Source organism: Micromesistius poutassou (assembly GCF_964030765.1).
Source record: "Micromesistius poutassou genome assembly, chromosome: 11".
Classification (NCBI taxonomy): domain Eukaryota; kingdom Metazoa; phylum Chordata; class Actinopteri; order Gadiformes; family Gadidae; genus Micromesistius; species Micromesistius poutassou.
This window is the reverse complement of record NC_140281.1, coordinates 4,287,816-4,306,467: the sequence shown is the minus strand read 5'-3', so window position 1 is coordinate 4,306,467 and position 18,652 is coordinate 4,287,816.

The following is an 18,652-nucleotide window of genomic DNA, read 5'->3' as shown; positions in this document are numbered from 1 at the left end:
CAGAACTGGCAAGGTCCCTATTGTTTTTGGTCTGATTATTAGGGACCGAGCCAAACTTGGCAAGGACCCTATTGAAACCCTCGTGATTATTATTATTAGGGACCGAGCCAAACTTGGCAAGGACCCTATTGAAACCCTCGTGTTTCTTCTTCTTATTATTTTCCCTCATCTTCGACTGCATTTTTCCCCCCCTGCACATATTCGAAAACTCATTTTTATTTGGCACATTTTGTGGGACTGGTGAAAAATTTGATATTCTAGCCCTCAAATTCACATTCGCCCCTAGGTGGCGCTATACCAACTATGCCAAAATTTCAACGTTTGCACAAGCATAACTCGTCACCGGTTGGACCTAAACTCATGAAACTTTGCACACATATGCAAATCCTCATAATGAAGAAATTTGCAGATACTAACTTAGCACTTCCGGTAGCCACATTTCCCGCCATTTTGAATTTAGTTAAAAACAGTAAATTCCCCAAGGATCCCAGGTTTTTCGACTTTGACAAAAATCCTTTGGCAGATATATTCTATGGCCCATTATCTTCAATCTGACATAAGGATTAGTCTGTAGGATAAATTTCAAAGTACCCATGAGCCATTGAGTTCAAAAAGGGGTGTGTTTTTCACCCCAAAAATAGTAAATTGCACATATCTACATTAATTGGACTCCTATGGTGTTGGACCTCTCTACTAAAGTTGTTCATAATCAAATTCTGAACAAGAATAAGTCAACAATTTTTCAAATGGGGCGTGGCATCGAAGTGGGCGTGGCCCGTTACTAAAATAGCCACAGTTCATAGACGCAATGTTTGATTTGAGCGGGACCAACTCAATGGCCGTTAGGTACCAAAGTTCTAACTGCTCACCAAAAATTAAGTCGATTTAAAAAACAACATGGCCGCCAGAGGAGGGTCGATCACTCTGCGGACACCGTAATAGTTATGAATATGAAATTCACAGGACACGTGTAAACTGGTGCCTCTAGCACACATACCAAAAATCGTGTTTCTCATGTGTGTAGCGCCCCCTACAGGAACTTTAAAAAGCAGCCCCTGCGCCACGTTTCACCAATATGTATGAAACTCAGTATTCACGTACAATGTGCCCATACCTACAGAAAAGCCTCTTGGACCCATGCTCCAAACCCCACAGGAAGTCGGCTATTTGCATTTTTAATTTTCACTCTCGGCGGCCATTTTGAATTTTTTTTCACTTTTTTGCCTTGTATTTGAATGAACTCCTCCTAGGGAATTTATCGGATTTGCTTCAAAATTGGTCAGTACAGTCATGAAGTGGTGCTAAACCAAAATCGTGCTATTTGTGACTGTACGTTGAAGGGCGTGTCCGTGGCATGCTGTCAAAGTTGGCCATTTTTGAATTCCGTCGCGTTGTATTTGAACTAACTCCTCCTAGGGAATTTATCGGATCTGCTTCAAATTTGGTCAGTACAGTCATGAAGTGGTGCTGAACCAAAATCGTGCTATTTGGGACTGTACGTTGAAGGGCGTGTCCGTGGCGTGATGTCAAAGTTGGCCATTTTGAATGGAATTTCACTTTTTCGCATTGTATTTGAACGAACTCCTCCTAGGGAATTTATCGCATCTGCTTCACAATTGGTCAGTACAGTCATGAAGTGGTGCTGAACCAAAATCGTGCTATTTGTGACTGTACGTTGAAGGGCGTGTCCGTGGCGTGCCGTCAAAGTTGGCCATTTTTGAAATCCGTCGCCTTGTATTAAACTAACTCCTCCTAGGGAATTTATCGGATCTGCTTCAAAATTGGTCAGTACAGTCATGAAGTGGTGCTGAAACAAAATCGTGCTATTTGTGACTGTACATTGAAGGGCATGGCCGTGGCGTGCTGTCAAAGTTGGCCATTTTGAATGGAATACTTTCACTTTTTCGCCTTGTATTTCAACTAACTCCTCCTAGGGAATTTATCGGATCATTGATGTAGGGTTAATAATGTTAGTTAAAGTTGTTACAACATGTAATTCAGTTAAATGTGGTCTTACATGTTAATGTCAAAACAATCAGTAGGACACCACAGGGCACCTCTGCTTCTACAGATTACATAAATTTGCGAATTTTTTTTAAAACTGCGCTTTTTTAAAACTGCGCGCAGTGATGAACGGGACCTCGTGCCGGCTTGCGGCTGCGTCACGTGCGGTCCTAACATGTGCACATCTTGCCAGCACACATGTTACGACGGCACGTGACGCGGCCGCAAGCCGGCGCGATTTTTTTTTAAAACTGCGCGCAGTGATGAACGGGACCTCGTAGTGGCGGCTGCAAGCCGGCGCGAGGTCCCGTTCATCACTGCGCGCAGTTTTAATTATTATTATTATTATTATTATTATTATTATTTTCCACGACTTCGACTGCATTTTTCCCCCCCTGCACATATTCTAAAACTCAAAATTTTTTGGTGCAATTGTGGGGACTGGTGAAAAATTTGATATTCTAGCCCTCAAATTCACATTCGCCCCTAGGTGGCGCTATAGCAACTGTTCAAAAGTGCAAACTTTGCACAAGCATATCTCGCCACCGGTTTGACCTACACTCATGAAACTTTGCACACACATGCATATCCTCATGATGAACAAAAAAGTCTCTTGAACTGAACACTTCCGGTAGCCATATTTTCCGCCATTTTGAATTTAGTTAAAAACAGTAAATTCCCCAAGGATCCCAGGTTTTTCGACTTTGACAAAATTCCTTTGGCACATATCATCTATGGCCCATTATCTTCAATCTGACTTAAGGATTAGTCTGTACAATAAAGTTTAGAGCACCAATGAGTTCTAAAAGTGGTGTGGTTGAAACCTCGAAAATAGTTAATTGCTCATATCAACGTCAAGTTGGACGCCTATGATGTTGGCCCCAATACAAAAGTTGTTCAGAATCAAATTCTGAACAAGATAAAGTCAACATATTTTCAAATGGGGCGTGGCATCGAAATGGGCGTGGCCTGACACTAAAATCGCCACAGTTCATAGACGCAATGTTTGATTTGAGCGGGACCAACTCAATGGCCATTAGGTACCAAAGTTCTAACTGCTCACCAAAAATTAAGTCGATTTAAAATACAACATGGCCGCCAGAGGCTCAAAATCACTGTGCGGAGACCGTAATAGTTATGAATATGAAATTCACAGGACACGTGTAAACTGGTGCCGATAGCTCACATACCAAAATTCGTGTTTCTATTTTTTGTAGCGCCCCCTACAGGAACTTTAAAAAGCAGCCCCTGCGCCACGTTTCACCAATATGTATGAAACTCAGTATTCACGTACAATGTGCCCATACCTACAGAAAAGCCTCTTGGACCCATGCCCCAAACCCCACAGGAAGTCGGCTATTTGCATTTCTAATTTTCACTTTTGGCGGCCATTTTGAATTTTTTTCACTTTTTTGCCTTGTATTTGAATGAACTCCTCCTAGGGAATTTATCGGATCTGCTTCAAAATTGGTCAGTACAGTCATGAAGTGGTGCTGAACAAAAATCCTGCTATTTGTGACTGTACGTTGAAGGGCGTGTCCGTGGCGTGCCGTCAAAGTTGGCCATTTTGAATGGAATTCTTTCACTTTTTCGCCTTGTATTTCAACTAACTCCTCCTAGGGAATTTATCGGATCATTGATGTAGGGTTAATAATGTTAGTTAAAGTTGTTACAACATGTAATTCAGTTAAATGTGGTCTTACATGTTAATGTCAAAACAATCAGTAGGACACCACAGGGCACCTCTGCTTCTACAGATTACATAAATTTGCGAATTTTTTTTAAAACTGCGCTTTTTTAAAACTGAGCGCAGTGATGAACGGGACCTCGTGCCGGCTTGCGGCTGCGTCACGTGCGGTCCTAACATGTGCACATCTTGCCAGCACACATGTTACGACGGCACGTGACGCGGCCGCAAGCCGGCGCGATTTTTTTTTAAAACTGCGCGCAGTGATGAACGGGACCTCGTAGTGGCGGCTGCAAGCCGGCGCGAGGTCCCGTTCATCACTGCGCGCAGTTTTAATTAGGGACCGAGCCAAACTTGGCAAGGACCCTATTGAAACCCTCGTGATTATTAGGGACCGAGCCAAACTTGGCAAGGACCCTATTGAAATCCTCGTGTTTATTATTAGGGACCGAGCCAAACTTGGCAAGGACCCTATTGAAACCCTCGTGATTATTATTATTATTATTATTATTATTATTATTATTTTCCACGACTTCGACTGCATTTTTCCCCCCCTGCACATATTCTAAAACTCAAAATTTTTTGGTGCAATTGTGGGGACTGGTGAAAAATTTGATATTCTAGCCCTCAAATTCACATTCGCCCCTAGGTGGCGCTATAGCAACTGTTCAAAAGTGCAAACTTTGCACAAGCATATCTCGCCACCGGTTTGACCTACACTCATGAAACTTTGCACACACATGCATATCCTCATGATGAACAAAAAAGTCTCTTGAACTGAACACTTCCGGTAGCCATATTTTCCGCCATTTTGAATTTAGTTAAAAACAGTAAATTCCCCAAGGATCCCAGGTTTTTCGACTTTGACAAAATTCCTTTGGCACATATCATCTATGGCCCATTATCTTCAATCTGACTTAAGGATTAGTCTGTACAATAAAGTTTAGAGCACCAATGAGTTCTAAAAGTGGTGTGGTTGAAACCTCGAAAATAGTTAATTGCTCATATCAACGTCAAGTTGGACGCCTATGATGTTGGCCCCAATACAAAAGTTGTTCAGAATCAAATTCTGAACAAGATAAAGTGAACATATTTTCAAATGGGGCGTGGCATCGAAATGGGCGTGGCCTGACACTAAAATCGCCACAGTTCATAGACGCAATGTTTGATTTGAGCGGGACCAAATCAATGGCCATTAGGTACCAAAGTTCTAACTGCTCACCAAAAATTAAGTCGATTTAAAATACAACATGGCCGCCAGAGGCTCAAAATCACTGTGCGGAGACCGTAATAGTTATGAATATGAAATTCACAGGACACGTGTAAACTGGTGCCGATAGCTCACATACCAAAATTCGTGTTTCTATTTTTTGTAGCGCCCCCTACAGGAACTTTAAAAAGCAGCCCCTGCGCCACGTTTCACCAATATGTATGAAACTCAGTATTCACGTACAATGTGCCCATACCTACAGAAAAGCCTCTTGGACCCATGCCCCAAACCCCACAGGAAGTCGGCTATTTGCATTTCTAATTTTCACTTTCGGCGGCCATTTTGAATTTTTTTCACTTTTTGGCCTTGTATTTGAATGAACTCCTCCTAGGGAATTTATCGGATCTGCTTCAAAATTGGTCAGTACAGTCATGAAGTGGTGCTGAACCAAAATCGTGCTATTTGTGATTGTACGTTGAAGGGCGTGTCCGTGGCATGCCGTCAAAGTTGGCCATTTTTGAATTCCGTCGCCTTGTATTTCAACTAACTCCTCCTAGGGAATTTATCGGATCATTGATGTAGGGTTAATGAACATGTAATTCAGTTAAATGTGGTCTTACATGTTAATGTCAAAACAATCAGTAGGACACCACGGGGCACCTCTGCTTCTACAGATTACATAAATTTGCGAATTTTTTTTAAAACTGCGCTTTTTTAAAACTGCGCGCAGTGATGAACGGGACCTCGTGCCGGCTTGCGGCTGCGTCACGTGCGGTCCTAACATGTGCACATCTTGCCAGCACACATGTTACGACGGCACGTGACGCGGCCGCAAGCCGGCGCGATTTTTTTTTAAAACTGCGCGCAGTGATGAACGGGACCTCGTAGTGGCGGCTGCAAGCCGGCGCGAGGTCCCGTTCATCACTGCGCGCAGTTTTAATTATTATTATTATTTTTAGCCACTTCGACTGCATTTTTCCCCCCCTGCACATATTCGAAAACTCATTTTTTCTTGGTGCATTTTGTGGGACTGGTGAAAAATTTGATATTCTAGCCCTCAAATTCACATTCGCCCCTAGGTGGCGCTATACCAACTATGCCAAAATTTCAACCTTTGCACACGCATAACTCGTCACCGGTCAGACCTAAACTCATGAAACTTTGCACACATATGCAAATCCTCATAATGAAGAAATTTGCAGATACTAACTTAGCACTTCCGGTAGCCAGATTTCCCGCCATTTTGAATTTAGTTAAAAACAGTAAATTCCCCAAGGATCCCAGGTTTTTCGACTTTGACAAAAATCCTTTGGCACATATCATCTATGGCCCATTATCTTAAATCTGACATAAGGATTAGTCTGTAGGATAAAATTCAAAGTACCCATGAGCCATTGAGTTCAAAAAGGGGTGTGTTTTTCACCCCAAAAATAGTAATTGCACATATCTACATTATTTGGACTCCTATGGTGTTGGACCTCTCTACTAAAGTTGTTCAGAATCGAATTCTGAACAAGATTAAGTCAACAATTTTTCAAATGGGGCGTGGCATCGAAGTGGGCGTGGCCCGTTACTAAAATAGCCACAGTTCATAGACGCAATGTTTGATTTGAGCGGGACCAACTCAATGGCCGTTAAGTACCAAAGTTCTAACTGCTCACCAAAAATTAAGTCGATTTAAAAAACAACATGGCCGCCAGAGCCTCAAAATCACTGTGCGGAGACCGTAATAGTTATGAATATGAAATTCACAGGACACGTGTAAACTGGTGCCTCTAGCTCACATACCAAAATTCGTGTTTCTCATGTGTGTAGCGCCCCCTACAGGAACTTTAAAAAGCAGCCCCTGCGCCACGTTTCACCGATATGTATGAAACTCAGTATTCACGTACAATGTGCCCATACCTACAGAAAAGCCTCTTGGACCCATGCCCCAAACCCCACAGGAAGTCGGCTATTTGCATTTCTAATTTTCACTTTTGGCGGCCATTTTGAATTTTTTTCACTTTTTTGCAAAATCACTGTGCGGAGACCGTAATAGTTATGAATATGAAATTCACAGGACACGTGTAGACTGGTGCCGGTAGCTCACATACCAAAAATCGTGTTTCTCATGTGTGTAGCGCCCCCTACAGGAACTTTAAAAAGCAGCCCCTGCGCCACGTTTCACCAATATGTATGAAAATTGGTAGGCACGTATAACGTGCCAATACCTACAGAAAAGCCTCTTGGACCCATGCCCCAAAACCCACCGGAAGTCGGAAATTTAATTTTTTTTTTTTTCACTCTCGGCGGCCATTTTGAATTTTTTTCACTTTTTGGCCTTGTATTTGAATGAACTCCTCCTAGGGAATTTATCGGATCTGCTTCAAAATTGGTCAGTACAGTCATGAAGTGGTGCCGAACCAACGCCGTGCTATTTGTGACTGTACGTTGAAGGGCGTGTCCGTGGCGTGCCGTCAAAGTTGGCCATTTTTGAATTCCGTCGCCTTGTATTTGAACTAACTCCTCCTAGGGAATTTATCGAATCTGCTTCCAAATTGGTCAGTACAGTCATGAAATGGTGCTGAATAAACGCCGTGCTATTTGTGACTGTACGTTGAAGGGCGTGGCCGTGGCGTGCCGTCAAAGTTGGCCATTTTTGAATTCCGTCGCCTTGTATTTGAACTAACTCCTCCTAGGGAATTTATGGGATCATTGATGTAGGGTTAATGAACATGTAATTCAGTTAAATGTGCTCTTACATGTTAATGTCAAAACAATCAGTAGGACACCACAGGGCACCTCTGCTTCTACAGATTACATAAATTTGCGAATTTTTTTTAAAACTGCGCTTTTTTAAAACTGAGCGCAGTGATGAACGGGACCTCGTGCCGGCTTGCGGCTGCGTCACGTGCGGTCCTAACATGTGCACATCTTGCCAGCACACATGTTACGACGGCACGTGACGCGGCCGCAAGCCGGCGCGATTTTTTTTTAAAACTGCGCGCAGTGATGAACGGGACCTCGTAGTGGCGGCTGCAAGCCGGCGCGAGGTCCCGTTCATCACTGCGCGCAGTTTTAATTAGGGACCGAGCCAAACTTGGCAAGGACCCTATTGAAACCCTCATGTTTATTCTTCTTCTTATTATTATTTTTCAGAACTTCGACTGCATTTTTCCCCCCCTGCACATATTCGAAAACTCATTTTTATTTGGCACATTTGTGGGGACTGGTGAAAATTTTGATATTCTAGCCCTCAAATTCACATTCGCCCCTAGGTGGCGCAATAGCAACTGTTCAAAAGTGCAAACTTTGCACAAGCAGCACGCGTCACCGGTTTGACCTACACTCATGAAACTTTGCACACACATGAAAATCCTCATGATGAACAAAAAAGTCTCTTGAACTGAACACTTCCGGTAGCCATATTTTCCGCCATTTTGAATTTAGTTAAAAACAGTAAATTCCCCAAGGATCCCAGGTTTTTGGACTTTGACCAAAATCCTTTGGCACATATCATACATGGCCCATTATCTTCAATCTGACTCAAGGATTAGTCTGTACAATAAAGTTTAGAGCACCAATGAGTTCTAAAAGTGGTGTGGTTGAAACCTCGAAAATAGTTAATTGCTCATATCAACGTCAAGTTGGACGCCTATGATGTTGGCCCCAATACAAAAGTTGTTCAGAATCAAATTCTGAACAAGATAAAGTCAACATATTTTCAAATGGGGCGTGGCATCGACATGGGCGTGGCCTGACACTAAAATCGCCACAGTTCATAGACGCAATGTTTGATTTGAGCGGGACCCACTCAGTGGCCATTAGGTACCAAAGTTCTAACTGCTCAATTAAAATTAAGTCGATTGAAAAAACAACATGGCCGCCAGAGGTGGGTAAATCACTCAGCGGAGACCGTAATAGTTATGAATATGAAATTCACAGGACACGTGTAGACTGGTGCCTCTAGCTCACATACCAAAATTCGTGTTTCTATTTTTTGTAGCGCCCCCTACAGGAACTTTAAAAAGCAGCCCCTGCACCACGTTTCACCAATATGTATGAAACTCAGTATCCACGTACAATGTGCCCATACCTACAGAAAAGCCTCTTGGACCCATGCCCCAAACCCCACAGGAAGTCGGCTATTTGCATTTCTAATTTTCACTTTTGGCGGCCATTTTGAATTTTTTTCACTTTTTTGCCTTGTATTTGAATGAACTCCTCCTAGGGAATTTATCGGATCTGCTTCAAAATTGGTCAGTACAGTCAATAAATGGTGCCGAACCAACGCCGTGCTATTTGTGACTGTACGTTGAAGGGCGTGTCCGTGGCGTGCCGTCAAAGTTGGCCATTTTGGAATTCCGTCGTCTTGTATTTGAACTAACTCCTCCTAGGGAATTTATCGGATCTGCTTCCAAATTGGTCAGTACAGTCATGAAATGGTGCTGAATAAACGCTGTGCTATTTGGGACTGGACGTTGAAGGGCGTGTCCGTGGCGTGATGTCAAAGTTGGCCATTTTGAATGGAATTTCACTTTTTCGCATTGTATTTGAACGAACTCCTCCTAGGGAATTTATCGCATCTGCTTCCAAATTGGTCAGTAAAGTCAAAAAATGGTGCTGAACCAACGCCGTGCTATTTGTGACTGTACGTTGAAGGACGTGTCCGTGGCGTGCCGTCAAAGTTGGCCGTTTTGAATTCCGTGGTCTTATTTTCGCTTTTTTCCCCTTGTATTTGAACTAACTCCTCCTAGGGTATTTATCGGATCTGCTTCACAATTAGTCAGTACAGTCAAAAAATGGTGCTCAACCAACGCCGTGTTATTTGGGACTGTACGTTGAAGGGTGTGGCCGTGGCGTGCTATCAAAGTTGGCCATTTTGAATGGAATTCTTTCACTTTTTCGCCTTGTATTTAAACTAACTCCTCCTTGTATTTAAACTAACTCCTCCTAGGGAATTTATCGGATCATTGATGTAGGGTTAATAATGTTAGTTAAAGTTGTTACAACATGTAATTCAGTTAAATGTGGTCTTACATGTTAATGTCAAAACAATCAGTAGGACACCACAGGGCACCTCTGCTTCTACAGATTACATAAATTCGCGAATTTTTTTTAAAACTGCGCTTTTTTAAAACTGCGCGCAGTCATGAACGGGACCTCGTGCCGGCTTGCGGCCGCGTCACGTGCCGTCCTAACATGTGCACATCTTGCCAGCACACATGTTACGACGGCACGTGACGCGGCCGCAAGCCGGCGCGATTTTTTTTTAAAACTGCGCGCAGTGATGAACGGGACCTCGTAGTGGCGGCTGCAAGCCGGCGCGAGGTCCCGTTCATCACTGCGCGCAGTTTTAATTATTATTATTATTATTATTATTATTATTATTATTTTCCACGACTTCGACTGCATTTTTCCCCCCCTGCACATATTCTAAAACTCAAAATTTTTTGGTGCAATTGTGGGGACTGGTGAAAAATTTGATATTCTAGCCCTCAAATTCACATTCGCCCCTAGGTGGCGCTATAGCAACTGTTCAAAAGTGCAAACTTTGCACAAGCATATCTCGCCACCGGTTTGACCTACACTCATGAAACTTTGCACACACATGCATATCCTCATGATGAACAAAAAAGTCTCTTGAACTGAACACTTCCGGTAGCCATATTTTCCGCCATTTTGAATTTAGTTAAAAACAGTAAATTCCCCAAGGATCCCAGGTTTTTCGACTTTGACAAAATTCCTTTGGCACATATCATCTATGGCCCATTATCTTCAATCTGACTTAAGGATTAGTCTGTACAATAAAGTTTAGAGCACCAATGAGTTCTAAAAGTGGTGTGGTTGAAACCTCGAAAATAGTTAATTGCTCATATCAACGTCAAGTTGGACGCCTATGATGTTGGCCCCAATACAAAAGTTGTTCAGAATCAAATTCTGAACAAGATAAAGTCAACATATTTTCAAATGGGGCGTGGCATCGAAATGGGCGTGGCCTGACACTAAAATCGCCACAGTTCATAGACGCAATGTTTGATTTGAGCGGGACCAACTCAATGGCCATTAGGTACCAAAGTTCTAACTGCTCACCAAAAATTAAGTCGATTTAAAATACAACATGGCCGCCAGAGGCTCAAAATCACTGTGCGGAGACCGTAATAGTTATGAATATGAAATTCACAGGACACGTGTAAACTGGTGCCGATAGCTCACATACCAAAATTCTTGTTTCTATTTTTTGTAGCGCCCCCTACAGGAACTTTAAAAAGCAGCCCCTGCGCCACGTTTCACCAATATGTATGAAACTCAGTATTCACGTACAATGTGCCCGTACCTACAGAAAAGCCTCTTGGAACCATGCCCCAAAACCCACCGGAAGTCGGCTGTTCTCTTTTTTAATTTGCACTTTTACCGGCAAATTTCGCTTTTTCGCCTTGTATTTGAACGAACTCCTCCTAGGGAATTTATAAGATCTGCTTCACAATTGGTCAGTACAGTCATAAAATGGAGCTGAACCAACGCCGTGTTATTTGTGACTGTACGTTGAAGGGCGTGTCCGTGGCATGCCGTCAAAGTTGGCCGTTTTGAATTTGGTGGTTTTATTTGCGCTTTTTTCGCCTTGTATTTGAACGAACTCCTCCTAGGGAATTTATCAGATCTGCTTCACAATTGGTCAGTACAGTCAAGAAATGGAGCTGAACCAACGCTGTGTTATTTGTGACTGTACGTTGAAGGGCGTGTCCGTGGTGTGCCGTCAAAGTTGGCCATTTTCGGTCTTTTTCACCTTGTATTTGAATGAACTCCGCCTAGGGAATTTATTGGATCAGCTTCAAAATTGGTCAGTACACTTAAACAATGTTGCTGAATGAACACCGTGGTATTTGTGACAGTACGTTGAAGGGTATGTCCGTGTAAGTGTGATGATATGGCTTCATGTATGGAATTATAAAAAGTTGATGTAGGGTTAATAATGTTAGTTAAAGTTGTTACAACATGTAATTCTGTTAAATCTGGTCTTACATGTTAATGTCAAAACAATTAGCAGGACACCACAGGGAATCGAACCCCATCCCAGTAAACCAGGAGTACCATTACTAGTGTCTTTTTGCTTTTTCACAATACATGAAAGGTAAAGCAAAAACTGCATCAGCAATAGCATTTAAGTGTTTACAATTCAAAATATGCCATAGTTGCATTTCATTTGGGATATTTAATATAGATAACTTTAATGTCTGCAGTTATTCATAACTGTTGTATAATATCAATGATTATCAATTCTTTTTTTTGTTTCAAATGCTGTTGCAATGCAGAAACAAAACCCTTTGATGATATTTAACGTGCAGTACAAGAACCTATAAAAAACATGCATATTATAACATTTTATGTTATCATGATAGAAAGAAGCCAAACCACCATGACCAACAGCAAACAGCATGCAATAACTTTTATTAGTTTCATCATTTCATTCACATTAACATAATTCATAAAACACATATGACATGCACATTATCAATGTCCATGTTCTAAACTCTTACATGTAAATTAACATAGAATCCCTTCATGGTCATACATGTTTATGTAAAAACAATCAGCAGGACACCACAGGGAATCGAACCCCATCCCAGTAAACCAGGAGTACCATTACTAGTGTCTTTTTGCTTTTTGATAATACATGAAAGGTAAAGCAAAAACTGCATCGGCAATAGCATTTAAGTGTTTACAATTCTAAATATGCCATAGTTGCATTTCTTTTGGGATATTTAATATAGATTACTTTAATGTCTGCAGTTATTAATAACTGTTGTATAATATAAATAATTATCAATTCTTTTTTTAAGTTACAAATGCTGTAGCCAATGCAGAAACGAAACCCTTTGATATTTAACATGCAATACAACAAAATATATAATTCATAAAACATCATTTCATTTACATTTACATAATTAATAAAACATATATACATTATATATATATAAACATTCATAAAACACAATGGATGACAGCAACATGACACTATTCCACACACTCCATCTCTAAAACACCACGCCTCGCCACAACTTCAACAACTCTATAGAAAAACTGCTCTCACTATACACAAAGGAATGTACAATAACCACATCTTACACTATAACAACTCAATTTCCTGCACCAAAAAACACCACTACTCCAGCTTAATCACTGCCAATCAATACAACTCCAATCAATACAACTCCAAGTCACTTTTCTCCCTACTCCACAATACCACCAAACCCCAGGACTCTCTCCCCTCACCTCTATACAACCTCCTCATCAACAACATCCACCATACCCTTGGATCAATGCCTCACCTCAGCACCTCCACCGACCTTACACCACCTACACTCATTCTTCTCCATCCATCTCCCCACTATCTCAGAAAACATAGGGCTTATTACAGACATTATTATTTCATGATTTGATTCACATTAAGATAATTCATAGTTTCATGATTTTACATTACAATAATTCATAAAGCATGATTTCATTATTTTATTTTCATTAAGATAATTCATAAGCCATAATTTCTTTTTTTTTAATTCATATTAACGTAATTCACGAGCCATATATTTTTTTAAATCCACATTAAAGTAATTCACAAGCCATAATTTTCGTATTTTATTCCCGTTAACGTAATTAATAAGCCATAATTTCTGTATTTTATTCGCAGTAACGTAATTCATTAGCCATAATTTTATTCCCATTAATGTAATTCATAAGCCATAATTTCATTCATTTATTCGCATTAACGTAATTCATAAGCCATAATGTCATTCATAAACCATAATTTTCATATTTTATTCCCATTAATGTAATTCATAAGCCATAATTTCCGTATTTTATTCACATTAACGTAATTCATGAGCCATAATTTCCGTATTTTATTCACATTAATGTAATTCATAAGACATAATTTCATTAATTAATTTGCATTAAAGTAATTAATAAACCATAATTTCCATATTTTATTCGCATTAACGTAATTCATAAGCCATAATTTCCGTATTTTATTCGCATTAACATAATTCGTAAGCCATAATTTCATTATTTTATTCGCATTAACGTAATTCATAAGCCATAATTTCATTCGCATTTAAGTATTTCACAAGACATAATTTCCGTATTTTATTCGCATTTACGTAATTCATAAGCCATAATTTCATTATTTTATTCGCATTAAAGTAATTAATAAGAAATAATTTCCGTTTTTTATTCGCATTAACATAATTAAGACATCATTTCCGTATTTTATTCGCATTAACGTAATTCATAAGCCATAATTTCATTATTTTATTCGCATTAAAGTAATTAATAAGCAATAATTTCCGTTTTTTATTCGCATTAACGTAATTCATAAGCCATAATTTCCGTATTTTATTCGCATTAACATAATTCGTAAGCCATAATTTCATTATTTTATTCGCATTAACGTAATTCATAAGCCATAATTTCATTCGCATTTAAGTATTTCACAAGACATAATTTCCGTATTTTATTCGCATTTACGTAATTCATAAGCCATAATTTCATTATTTTATTCGCATTAAAGTAATTAATAAGAAATAATTTCCGTTTTTTATTCGCATTAACATAATTAAGACATCATTTCCGTATTTTATTCGCATTAACGTAATTCATAAGCCATAATTTCATTATTTTATTCGCATTAAAGTAATTAATAAGCAATAATTTCCGTTTTTTATTTGCATTAACATAATTAATAAGCCATGATTTCATTATTTTATTCGCATTAACGTAATTCATAAGCCATAATTTCATTATTTTATTTGCATTAACGTAATTCATAAGCCATAATTTCATTCGCATTTAAGTATTTCACAAGACATAATTTCCGTATTTTATTCGCATTTACGTAATTCATAAGCCATAATTTCATTATTTTATTCACATTAAAGTAATTAATAAGCAATAATTTCCGTTTTTTATTCACATTTACATAATTAATAAGCCATGATTAAATTATTTTACTCGCATTAACGTAATTCATAAGCCATAATTTCTTTATTTTATTCGCATTAACGTAGTTCATAAGCCATAATTTCATTATTTTATTCGCATTTATGTAATTCATAAGTCATAATTTCATTTTTTCATTCGCATTTCATAAGCCATAAATAAATAAATTCATACAAATAAATAAATAAATTCATACAAATAAATACATTCATACAAATAAATACATTCATACAAATAAATAAATTCATACAAATAAATAAATTCATACAAATAAATAAATTCATACAAATAAATTAATTAATTAATCCTTATTTCATTCACATTAACAGTTGTTCAAGTAGTCCCTGCTCTAAACGCCTAGATGTAAATGAACATAGAATCCCTTCATGGTCACTGAAATATGTCGGCACGACAACAGCCTGTACATCATAATGTGATGTTTTCACATACACATGATCAATTAATGTGCCTTTTTCAGTTGTAGCTTGTTTAACTATTTGGATGAATCCTTTATCGATCATGAATTTGCAGACAGTTGATGATTTCAAAATGTCATCATTGAAATCTCCCATGACAGCAATTGTGGTACTCTGGTGATTTAGCCAATCAAGTACTTTGTCAAGGTTTTCTTTGAACAATGTCATGGTATATGATGGTGGGCGATAAATAACTGCCATTAATATATCCTGTGTAGTGCAGTGGTAAACCAAACATTCTAAATTTACAGTTGGTACCTGGATAATACTGTACGCCAAATTGTCTGCACTATACATGCCAACTCCACCATGTTGTTGGTCTTGAATTTCTTTGAATAAGGAGTTGCTGCTATCGTACGACAGACTCCTTGGATGGTTGTGAAAAGCATAACCATCCAGTCGTACAGTTTCCAATGAGGAAGCTGCCGGCAACCATGTTTCAGTAACAGCAATACAGTTAAGCTGCAGATGCTGTGTACACAAAGCCAAATCTGTCACATGTCGAGTCAAACTTTGCACATTCATCAAAAACACATTAAATGGTGGTGTAGTGAAATTACTACCTGGAATATTAGTGACCAAGAAGGGAGGCATGGTTGCAATTGCATCCTGAATTGTGTCTTTGCAATATATTGCTTTCTCGTTAAAGTCCTGAATAACTAAACCCGAATAATCTCTAACGCGACTTAGAGCCACATATGCTTGACCAGCTGCAAAGATTTTCTTTAGCGAAACTACCGCTTTATCTACAGTAAGTCCTTGTACTTTATGGACTGTACAAGCCCAGGCAAGCCTTATTGGAAATTGCCGGCGCGATCCACCGTGTTTGGTAACTCTTTCCTCTTCTGCTTCAATGCCTGTGGAAAGCATTTCAACAGCAGAGGAAAATGAAGAGCAATTCCTCCTTTTGGTTCCAATTTGATGATCATCAAACTTTACGTAAATGGTCTTTGGGAACCTATCATCATTAGGTGGATAAACAATGTGTGTGACTATTCCACACACACCATTCACTAAACCGTCATCGCAATCCAGATTTTTCAGCAGCATGACACGAGCACCCACTCCCAAAAGCAGGGTCTCTTGCAGACATGTACTGTATGATAGGGTATGATGTCCTTCCCTCAGCTCAAGCTTGCCTGTTTTCTTGCTAGTTACAAAATCTTTTGCTTCGATCGTAACATATGCGGGACAACTCTTGAATAACTGTTGAATGTTATGCTCATTTACTTGCCGGTTCGTTGGGAAAATGTGTAAAGCTGAGCTCACTTCACCAGTTTCGCAACGCCTTAATAATTTAATGTCCGAAGACAGCATGGGGGTCCCTTTCACACGACATCTAACCCTGTTCAACAAATCTGCAAAAACACCATCTTTTTGACGGACAACAGTTTTCAGTTCCACTACCTGAAAATGAGTCCACAAACCGACACTAACATCCTCTGAATACAACGCTTTCCCTTTCACTGGAGGCAATTGATAAAAATCCCCAACTGCAATTATGCTAACGTTTCCAAACGGGGAATAGTCACCAGACTGTTTAATTTGTCTTAAACGTCCATGGACGTAGGCCAATAGGTTATGATCAACCATGGAAATTTCGTCGATTATCAAAATCTGCAAGCTACTATATTTAGCACGCAAAGAATTGAGCTTCGCCTCACCCAGTGGAATGTAAGGCAACCGCACATCTTTACCAATGCCAAATGAACTGTGAATAGTACCTGCGTGTAAATTGTGTGCAGCTATCCCCGTAGGAGCGGTTAGCAAAACGCAAACGTCGTCCGGATTTCGACAGCCTCGTGACAACAACCTCATTGCCTCGTACTGCACAGCTCTTATTAAGTGGCTTTTACCGGTCCCTGCACCACCTGTGACAAAAACCTGCAACGCTGCTACCTTATCTCCATTCACCTTACTCAAACACCACTGCCTAATCCGGTAAAAGACAGAGAGCTGGGTCTCATTAAGAGATCTAATCAACGCCAAGCCATCACTCCTGCACAGTACATTCTGTCTCTTCTCCAAATCACCAACTTGTCTGCTATTAACCGCTAAATCCGGAATAAATTCTACAGGCCCATCTGAAGCTTCTTCAGTCTCCCTACGCTCTTCCAAACACTCTAAACGCTCCTGCTCTTGCTCCGGGCAGAGCTCACCCCAGGCGTCCTCTAAAACCACATCACTATCTACCGAATTCCTTATGTCATCTAACTCCTCAGCATTCATTTCAAACCCCCTGCGATTTGAATCCACTATCAACTTCACCGAATACAACAATCCATCACTCAATCTAACATGACCACGACTATGAAACTCTTCAAATGTTTCAAAACCTGCTGGCCTCAGGTGCACATCTAAACGAAAGGGTAAAAACAACTGCATAACACTCTGGTAAAACAATTCTGGATTCTTTGTTTCTGAAAAGCGCGCATAACGAATAACTGCAGGTTCGGAATGCGTTCTTTTCAGAATGAATCCACAATTGTTTTCCAGTTCTATCCTGTTGGGAGACCGCTCCGATTTACTCAATATGCGGTACTCCGAGGCAAACAAAGCCATACACATGTCCTCAAACACACTACCTCTTGGCCTATTCCTATACCTATCCACAAGACTAGTCATCCACATGTCCTCTGTGCTAAGGTCATTGGATGATGCCTTCCGTTTTAACACTGATAAAGGCAAACTCATTCTAACACTACTCTCCCCAACTGGAACAAATACAACCTTCCTCGAACACTCCCTCAAATGCATTCCTGTCAACCTGTACACAGACTCTTGGGCACAAACATCTCTATTATGCAAATACACACTACCTAACTTTTTAAGGGCATCCTTAGCACTACTATTCCTATCCTTAGCAGATTCCCTCTGCGCATTCCCCAACAACAATCCTATCTCACGCTCCGCCTTGGAAATATAAGAAATAATGTACACTACACACGCATACGCGTCTACCACATACTGGATATCAATATTCGCATTCCAACATTTTAAGACCGGTTTGCTATATTGATTGATCCAAACCTCACTAGTTTCCCTGCTCAAAACAACACTCGTCTTCCTAGCACAAATACCATACGCCAACTCAAACACCCTTTGGTCTACCTGTAAATGATCAAACAACTGCTCTACACTGTCAAAACTGAGATTGTCATCTGAAAGGGCCTCTTTTATTTTGGTTATAGTGCGCACTGCCATTTTTTTTTGTTCCAATTTAGTCCGTTTCCTAATTTCACATGCACATTCTGACAATGTCAGTGCCCCGTCTTCTTGACATGTGCATGTTTTGTC